Here is a 9,415-nt window from a genome sequence, read left to right as displayed (position 1 = left end):
AACATGCCACACCATGGGAGTTCTTCAAAGACAAGTCACCTTCACTGCAGACCACAGTAAGATCCTGAAGTTCTTCAGAAGGCTGAGTCCCAAGATGTGTTTCTCTTTCTAGTGTTTCTCTTGGCTGCCTCTTGGCAGTGCCCTGCCCAGCAGGATAGCTGTGATCAATGTCCTAATCACTGGCCCATCCCTCCTCTGTGTAAGGGCCTGGGGGTTCATCTTAGACTCCTCTTGAAAGCCCATGTACTCAAAATCATCACATCATCTGATGTTTAGGCACTGTGTCTTTTTTTCTTTCCATTCATCCACTGTAAAGGACCAATATATTATAAACAGACTGAAATCACCACATTATTTTTATACAGACATGTAATGACTAACATGCACAGTAGATTTTATAGTCCTAATATTCCTTTGATGACTACTAACCCAAGCTAGTAAAGCCCCTTAAGCAGTTCCAATTGTCATCAAAGATCAGATGGGATTGTACAAACTAAAGGTGATGAAAGTGTTGTATGAGACGTGTCTGTAAAAAATTCCATCTTTCATTCAAGTCATTTCCTGGCAATACCCCTGTGAACAGCAGTGAGAATTTTGTGTGAGTAAGAATTGGTTGAATATAACAAAGATAGACCTACACCCTGGGTATCTCTACTATATATTGTTGTAAGAGGTAGCACTGGGATGTATCACACCCGTAATTCATAACTAGTAAATTGAGGCTTTTTCTCACCTTGGTTTGCATGAAATATTTCTACTCATCTCTTTTTTGTTGTTGGATCTTTGCTGAAAGGGAGAGTTTGACCTACTGTGGAATGGATAGCCTGCTCTGCTAAAGCTGTTCTTGTGCGCAGGGATCCCTAGTTCTGCAAGAAAACTAAGGTCCAGTAAAGCCACTGATGCCATTTGCCTCTTGTTCAAGCCCCTCCTGATGGTGCAATTCCCTGACCTGAAGGCCTACTCTGAGAAGCAGCTTTGGCAAGGCTGCTTCTTCAAAGCCGCATCCTCTCACACACCCCTTGGTTTCCCCAACTTAGGGGTGAGTTAAGGCAGAAGACATATTTTTGTTGGCTGTGGACTGTTCTTGGGAAGGAGAAAGCCAGAGAACATTGTTGGGCTCCTGCCTCCAGCCTCCTCCCAGAGGGGACTCCACAGTTTCCTGGGGGAGCTGGGAGTGGCATCACAGCTGCTGACTGCCCTACACACCAATACAGATCTACATGAGTAAGTGACATCTTGCTTGGCTGTTTCCCTGCGGTAGCTGGTACAAATACTCTCCCATTCCAGAGTTACAAACCCTTCCCATCACATAGATGGGTCCATAAGAGTTTCACCTCCCTTACAATTCTGTCCAAGATGCAACATTGACTGACATGAATCATGTTTTTGCAGACATTTTTCCGTACGTGGAAAAATTAATTTAACCTTTGCAAGAACTTGCCTTAAAATAGAACTTAAGATACACACAGCTTTTCCTGTGGCTTCATTTTATGTTTCTGTGGAAGTAAGAAACCAGAAGAATATTTCCTTAAGACAAGCTTTAAAAAAATTTCATGTGTTAGTAAGGGTAAAGATACAGCAAAACAAGGTATGAGTGGACAGAACAACAAGCAAATCTGTTTAAAGAACTCCTTCTCCTCTGCAAAGTTAACAATGACTGAATAGTAAATTGTTTTTTAATAAGTTTTGTATTCTCCTGGGATATGGTTAAAGGGTTAATTTAACGCTTGACCCATTAAAACCGTTGAGTGCAGTGAGAACCTTGTAAGGCTGATCAGATGATTATTTCTGGAAGATAAGTGGTTGAAAACCGAGCCTCACTAGTTCAGGTAATCAAGGGAAATTGGCATAAAAGAGAAGATGCGGCTGAGTAAAGACAGAACAGCTACCTGAGATTCTATTACTTGTCGTCTTTCAAGCATAATAATGAGATTATAGTAACCCTAAACTGGCTGAAAACAGAAATCTGGCTGTCTGTCAAGTTCATTGTGTTGAGTTTACAACACTCCAGATCTGGTTCCTCTGAACCTACAATAATTATACCAGGAAGACAGGCTCAAAGAAACCCTTTTCAACCTTGGACCTTTGTCAGGTTTTGGCTTATGACCAGAGTACTATTGTTTATGTCATGGGAAAGAAAAAAGAAAAAAAAATCAACCAAAAAACATTGTTAATGTTTATTATTATTTTTTCATCATGTAATTCTTAAAAAAATATTGCCACTAGTCTTTCCTCACTCCAGCTGTCACACTGCCCTGTGATTTTCTGAATGAACGTGTTATAGAACCATGAGCCCCTTGGCTTCTCCGTTGTTATTCCAGTCAGAGCCTTTTTCTGGAATAATTTTTTATGCCTTTCATTGGCACACAGTCTCATTTCACACACATGTGGTGTAGCGCTTCTACATTTTAAAAAATAAAAGATTACATGAAAGGCAGAAACACAGAGTCCATTACATTAGCCTCAAAGGTACATCTGTTTCCAGCATGGAGTAGTCTTAAACTCAGGTTGTTTTGGTGTGGAGAGTTGTCACAAACATGGGATGTGAGATCTTGTTTTGAGAGCAATTTGAGATGGCAGCTGTAAGGCTGTAGTTCAGGAAGACTTTTAGGCATGTTTGGAGTCCAGCTGCCTTCAGCTCTGTCAGGTGCACCATTTCTCCTGCTCAGAGGGAGCCTCTACCTACCCTTCCTTCTGTCTTGGTTCATGCTCATATAAATGCTCTTCCAGGTCAATGTAGGCTTGGGCTGCTAGTAGGAAGAGATGTTCACCTCCGTGACTCACTTCAGACTGTGAAAAGATAATCAGGTTTAAAGTCACTAATTACTGTGGAAAGAGCTGTGTCAGAGGAGGGTGTCACCAACCTGTTCCTGGAGGTCACCATTGTTGCTGTCGCATGGGCAAAGCTGCCTGGGTTAGCCTGGATGAGCTGGGCAGCTGGCATTAACCTGGCTGCTTCCTGCCAAAGTGCTTTACAGGATTGTTCACACAGCCAGAGCTGCTGGAGAAGTAACCTCCCCATGGTCAGGGATCAGCACCTCCGCACGGTACTGCTGTCACTTAGCATGGCAGTAAGAGGGGACATCTTACACAGCTTCAAGCCTCCATGCAAGAGGTGCTGATCTCCTGGCCCCTGATGCTGGCAGACAAGCTCTTTTGCCCCACATGTTTTGTACTCTTGTGAGCTGATCTAACTGAGTTGCCAAAGAACCCTTTCACTTGCTCTAAACTGTATCTCCCAGAGGGAGTCAGACCACAGGAATGTCAGTTTGCAGTTCCAAAAAGTCCTTCAGACACAGATCAGGCCCTAAGCACAAGTATGAACTTAGGAATATGATTACATGCTTTGTCTAATGGAGATCTGTGCTTGGAGCAAGTGTGTCTCAGACACACATTCCGCATGTGTTAAGGGCTGTGCCCACTGCACTGACATAGTTCATGGGCTGCCTTTACTCACATTTTCAACTCCCAAATATCCATGTAGAAAAAGAACTACTGTTTGTTGCATCGAGATTATGACTATCACTGAGCTACCTTCCATGGTTGCCGTGAATTAGCAACCACTAGTAAATACTTCTTAAGTCACAAATATTTTTAAGACCTTAACAACAGACTTCAGAGCCTAATTTTCAGTTGTCCTGTTTCTTAAATGTGAGGTTGGTATCTCAGTGTTTTTTCTGGAAAGGCCAAATTGTATGGGCCCTTCTCATATGAGCAATACAGATCGGTCCTATGGCCTTAACCTTAAACCTGAACAGAATTTCTGGCAGCAGTGTGTTTCATGAATCACACAGCAGATGTTTTTATTGCAGAACTATCTTCCCTGTTTGTTCTGAAAATCAGATTCTTTGTCTCATAACTAATAACCAAGGCCCTCAGAATCACCAACTTTATGTCAAAACTGAGCTAAATTATTAACAACCTTTGCAGTCTCGGGCCTGATTCTCATGAATCAAAGTCAAATGATGCCTCTGCAGTACCTAAATCACCGGCTGTGAGAAATGAAAATACACTGTACTATGGTATTTACAATTAATACAGGGTCTATGGTGCCAAACCTTCAGAGCCCTCCAAGCACTAGCTCAGGGGGATGGAACACTGCAGTTAAACAGACTGGTGAATTTGGCATCAAATCAGATATTTTTCACTTCAAAATGATGATTGATCAAAATGGAACCTTTTCATAGAAGTCTATGTTTTAGCAAAACTGCCCTGAGAGAGTTTAACCCAACCTCAGAGGGGAGGAGCGGTCATTGCGGGAAGAGATAACAGCTTGAGGCCAAGAAGTGAGCTGAGCTCAATAACTGCAAATAGATACTAGTACTGGCTTTTTAGTTTATTGCAGATTTTATTTAAAGGGGAAAGAAAAAGGAAAAAGTATTTGTAAGAGTTCAATTACTAAAAATAGATATATATCTAAAATATTAGGTGTAAAATCCTAAGGCTTCTTGGAAGGCCACGTTGTATGGGCCCTTCTCACGTGAGCAATACAGAACAGTCCCTTCCTGGAGAACCTCCCTGGCTGGGTTGAGCAGAGAAAGTTCACAGCAGAGTCCAATCTGTCCAGAGAGCAGAGGGGTGCAGGATTTGAACAGAAGGCTGCCCAAAAAGTTCCATGCACAGTGCTCTGGTTTTCCCTGCCCAGCCATGTACCTGATCCTGTATCTACTCTCATGGATTCAGGAGTAGCTCACAGACCCCATGCTTCTGCCATTTGCATTGAATATGCCTGGTAAGATGAAATGCATTAATGTCCATTTGCATATGGAATAGCAAGTTTGGCTAAGCTAGAACTGAGAAAGTCATTCTTCACTCTTCTGTCCCATAAGTATATTAGTTCACACATTCCTGACACGGTTCAGTTACTATTTAATGCTAACATAGATTTAGGACCTCATCTTAATATATTAAACAAAAAAATTAATTGCATGAATAAGTGAAACACGAATGTGAAAAGAAACAGGAATACTTGAAGACCAGCACAAGTCCTGAAAGCAAGGAGTTAAGTATGCTTCACTTCAATTGCCTCAATATTAGCAACTCTGAAAAAGAGTGTTTGTAATATTGAATGAACCTCTGCAGTGATGTTAAGGCCAAATATTATGAAGGAGCTACAGGGAAACTGCAGAGTTAATAGAACTGAATTGAAGCAAGGATTTTCAGAAGTGACTTAATCTGAGGCTTGAAAACTGAAAGAACTTTTATCCTTGTTGAGAAACTGCTGGCTCCTTTCACCCAAACATATTTATATAGATATTTAACTGATTTCACTAGTGAACAAGCTAATGTATTCTAGAACAATTTATTTTAAAATGTGAACTGTAAAATTATGCTGCAAAGTTTATTAAACTTTCAGGTGTTACATTTTGACATACTCAGATCTTTCCTTTAACAATGACAGAATGCTACACAAAAATACTGCATTTCATCTGGTGCAGGTCTTTATCTTATCTTGACAGATTATTGCTGGTTAAATTGTAGAGCTGACTTAAAGGCAGGACTCTTCAAGTGAGTGAGAAATTAAGGCTTCACCAAATGGTAATAAAGCTATTAAAAATGCAAACAGAAAACAGCTACACTGTACAGGTTAGACAGCTAATCCAAACTAGCAGTTTAAAAAAGCAGGGCAATTACACTTTTATTTAAATGCAAGGAATATGAGCAAGAATAGAATGAGGTGCCTTGTTTAAATGCATTCTTTTGAATATTTATTAGAAATAATACATGTAGTTAAGCCACTTATCTGATTTCAGTGAATAAGTAAAATGAAAAAGATCAATTTTCATAATTATACTAAAGAAGTCTGTCTTTCATAAAAATCTCATTAATAACACCATTATTACTGAAAAAATATCTCAGTATTATTATTGTTATTCTAATTATCAGCAAAATGCTACTGATAATGTTGTCATAAAATTCCTTTTTAGTATCCTATTAAGGAAGATAGACTAAGTAGTGGTTTAAGTTATATCTAGATACTAAGTGGCATTTAGAAAAAAAATATTCTTTGTGTATTTGGATAAAATACGTTATGGGTATAATTACATAAATTACTTCAGGTTTGGCAAACAAGAGAGATATAGATAATGCTTATGTGCATATGTATTGTATCTATAGGACTGTATAGCCAGCTTGGAAGGAAGCACACTGAAGCATGCAAGCAGAGTAACAAAATGTTGCCTGAGGACAAAAATAGTTTCTTGGCAAAATTTTAACAGACATTTTCATTTATTTTTCATCATAATTATTACAGGGCCTGTCAATCCTCGCTATTTTTTAGTATTCATCTGGATTTATTAAATCGCTAAAGATCTGGGGATCCTTGAGATATTAGTATTAGAAAGGGCATATTACCTTTACACAGGAAGGAAATTTTAGCTGCTTTTATCCATTTTCCAGCATGATTCAAAACTAGGCCAGCGTGGGCTGTAGCACAGAGGAGGGAGCAGGAAGGATTTTTGGATCTGGAACCTGACAGTTCTTCATCCTTGTGGCAGACAGGGACCTGGACAGCCAACATGGCTAGAGAAGAAGAGAATTTGTTCCTGCCATGTAATTCTCAACACATGGGCTGGCACCATGTCAAGGATCAGCAGGCACGGAGACCAGAACCTCGGCCAGATAAACAACACAGCTGGTTCCCCATCCGAAAAGCTGACTAATAATTAACAGTTCTGGTAGTAACCAAAGTCAATTAAGAAAACAGGTATGCAGGCTTCCTGGGGAGGTCCAAGGCTGTGAAGAGCTTTATGAAGCAGGAGGCATCTGGAAGATGAAGAAACATTTGGAAATGTAGCTGAAGTTTTCATGGGAAGGGAGTCTGCTGCCGTGCTGCCCTCTCTGGACTCTCACACCATGCAAAATGAAATACTCCCCTGGCAGTGTAACAATGTTATAACCCTTATCGCTGGGAAGATAATGCAGTAAGACATATTCAGGTTTACCGAGTGATAGATTTTCATCGATTTAGATGGTTCTGACAATTTCTGGTTCTGCTTTAGCCACAGTGACGTAAGTAATAGTGGAAACAAGTTCATTTGACAGTACTAGAAGATGATAGTGTTTGGGAGGCAATGAAAAGAGTAGACTGAAGGACACTTTTCTGCCCAGGTCTTGATTATTAATATACACATGTCCTTAAATGCACAAAAATATTGAGGGCAGTGACTGGGAGCATGGCTGTTTACCATAGTACTGATTAAGCAATGCCTACAGGCACAATTAAGGAGGATCTAAGCAAAAATTCAAGGCCTTTCCTGAACAGGGTTATAAAGAAATGCATTCCAAAGTAGATCATAGACTGTTTTTCTCTTGATATGTATTATTTTTTGTTAATTGGTATCATGTTCTGAAAAAAACCCTGGCAAGTGAAATTTATTTATGTCTATAACTTGACCACCTTCTCCTGTATTAAAACACTTAGAGAAAATTCATTTATTTGAGTACAGAGAGTCAGGTAACTTTCAGAAACTTCCTGTGTATTGCAATCACTGGATGCAATTGAGATAGTTGTACTTATACCAGTGTGTCACAGGTGGCATTTGCCACTATGCATAAGAGTTAAAGCAAACAGAAACAGCTTTTATCACAGCAGAATATCATGATCTGCACTTAGGGTTCAATCTTTCCATCGACTATGTGGGCACAAATTGACATGCCTCAGAGAGTAGGATTGAATTCTCCACTTGTTTTAGAAAGTGTTCTAAAAATAAAATCAATATAGGGAGTTGTAAAAATAACTTTATTTTTACTTGCTAGGGAGAACTGCATAAATTACAGCTTTATTTTCTTCTACTTGAGAATTATGTAAGTTGTATGAAAAGCTCAAAATAATTTTATACAACCATTGTGCTTTTGCATCTGCATGTCTCTAGTGATTTCTTTTTTCCTCCTTTTTTTCTTTCCTCCTTTCTCTTGTTCTCTCTCCTCCACTCTCTGTCTCTCCATGACTCACAGGCAAGCACACACGCACACACACTCTTCAGTAATAAGGGTATATGCCATAGGCACCCCCAGTTTTCCCGCTTGAAAGTGTTCCCGTGGCTTCCAGTATGATTTTTCTCAGCTTTGATGTATAACCACCTACCTTTGCAGGATAAATTGATTTCAGTTGATCTCTTGGGTGCACACTTAGGGCAGGTTTCACTTAGTCAATCTTGGTCTCCATCCTACTGTTTGGATTCACTGTGAATACTTCGTAAACAGCAGCTACTTTTAAGGAGGAAGAATACAAATAAAACAATAATAGCAGCGCATACTATTCAAGACAAGAACTGTCTCCTTTTCTCTAGCACTATTTCTGTTACTGTAACAAAGCAGATCATAATTAACTAGGGACCCAAAGATTCCTCACATTCCAGCTAAATCCTGCAATTTTTCTGTCCAAAAACCCTCACTGGATTTTCTTAGCAAAACTGTTAAAGCCTGTGTAAGAGCAAAGCTTCTGTCCCCGGTCTCCCCGGGACCATGGGCTTCCTGGGGCTGTGTGTGCAGCTAAACCTGCATTCACAAAACCAGCAACAAAACCCATGCTAACCCAGGTGTGCTCCCACTTTCACAATCCTTGGTTACGTGATCACAAAGCCACCCCCGTCACCCCCCCAGTCGTATGGATTTTGTCTACAAAGTTGGGCACATGGGTGTTTTACAATATTCTTTTAGTCTAACCCAACTACTTTAATTGATGTGTCAGAACCTTTATTGCTGTAATCGCTCTTCTCTCAAACGTTCACATTAACGAATTGCTCAGCCTTGATGTGCTGTGTACTTACTAAAAGGAAAACCTTGTTTTCTTCTGCAGATGGTACTTCAGAAATGTAAGCACATAGAAATGTAGAAATGTCTTTTGATGAGTTGAGTGTCTTGTTTGTGACTGGATCTCCTACATAAAGCTGTACCTGCTTTGTGTTTTCCCTGTGACCAGTCCTCAGGTTCTTTTAAGGCTTGCATTCACTGATCAATGTGTTAGATCTCTTTTCCTCCTCCATTTCCTTCTCTTCTCCTCACCTCTCCTCTCCTTCCTTCTTCCCCTTTCTCTGTTTTCATTTTCCTTGTCCATAAGAATCTGCCCCTGTTTATTGCTGATTTGCAAGTCAACAGCATCTCAAAGACATTGAGGTGCTGGAGTGTGTCCAGAGAAGGGCACTGGAGATGGTGGAGGGATTGGAGCACAAATGCTATGAGGAGTGGCTGAGGCAGCTGGGAGTATTTAGCCTGGAGAAAAGGAGGTTCAGGAGGAACCTTATCACTCTCTGCAAGTACCTGAAAGGAAGCAGCAGTGAGCTGGATGTTGCTCTCTTCTCCCAAGAAACAAGCAATAGGATAAGAGGAAATAGCCTCAAGTTCTTCCAGTGGAGGTTTAGATTGGATATTAGGAAAATCATCTTCACTGAAAGGTTGATCAGGCATTTGAACA

The 9,415-nt window shown here is 40.2% G+C and overlaps 1 long non-coding RNA gene across 1 annotated transcript; it reads right to left on the bottom strand.

Annotated features, from left to right (window-relative positions):
* Positions 1-1,106: 1,106 nt before the first annotated feature.
* On the bottom strand, positions 1,107-9,179 carry LOC121669606. Its single transcript, XR_006017817.1, has 3 exons — positions 8,087-9,179; positions 6,355-6,765; positions 1,107-2,790 (listed from the first exon to the last, which is right to left on the bottom strand). It is a non-coding gene; the product is annotated as an uncharacterized LOC121669606 (long non-coding RNA).
* Between the last annotated feature and the right edge of the window lie 236 nt (positions 9,180-9,415).

This window comes from Corvus kubaryi, unplaced genomic scaffold, assembly GCF_017639235.1.
Source record: "Corvus kubaryi isolate FWS band 111438036 unplaced genomic scaffold, C.kubaryi_AGA036_p1.0 133, whole genome shotgun sequence".
NCBI classification, from domain to species: Eukaryota; Metazoa; Chordata; class Aves; order Passeriformes; family Corvidae; genus Corvus; species Corvus kubaryi.
This window is presented reverse-complemented; position numbering and strand designations above follow the sequence as displayed.